The sequence below is a fragment of the Hippocampus bargibanti genome, linkage group LG09 (assembly GCF_051943395.1).
Source record: "Hippocampus bargibanti isolate YZ-2025 linkage group LG09, ASM5194339v1, whole genome shotgun sequence".
Classification (NCBI taxonomy): domain Eukaryota; kingdom Metazoa; phylum Chordata; class Actinopteri; order Syngnathiformes; family Syngnathidae; genus Hippocampus; species Hippocampus bargibanti.
Window position 1 is genome coordinate 10,824,098 of NC_142742.1, and position 596 is coordinate 10,824,693.

Consider the following 596-nt stretch of genomic DNA (forward strand, 5'->3'; position numbering starts at 1 on the left):
TGTGATTGCTTGCATGCTTAAATATGAAAACACATCTGGAAGCAGCACAAAAAGAGAACAGCAATTAAAAGAAGCTGAAAGACAAGACGATTTGGACTTATTTAATACGAATTCATGAACAAAATATAATACATATTATTGTGTGATTCAGATTTTGTTAGGCCCGCAGCAGAGAAGGCCTGTTGTATTCTAAATATGCACAACATTGCACACTACAACTGCCATAATAAACCATTGTGAAATTTACAGATGACAGGTCCACAGCAACCCCCCAACCCCTGCAAAAAAAGCAACTCTGTTCTTGTTTTTGTTATAATGTAATTATCTGGTTTTGTGTATATTTTCACCCTCTCCCCTTTGTTTTTTTTTTTAGTGGCAGAAGGTAGGCGAGATGAAGGTTTGACCATGAAATATAGTCGAGCTTCCCATTTGTCTTGTATTTTATTATTTTCCCTTTTCACCTCTCAGTCCCGTATGCCAGGGCCTTCATTTTTCACATGACTGCTTTTCTTATCATTGGAGAGCCCCTTTGCGCTGGCCAAGGAGTGACATCAAGGCAATAAAACACCAAACATTCTGTAAAACACCGGCGCCTC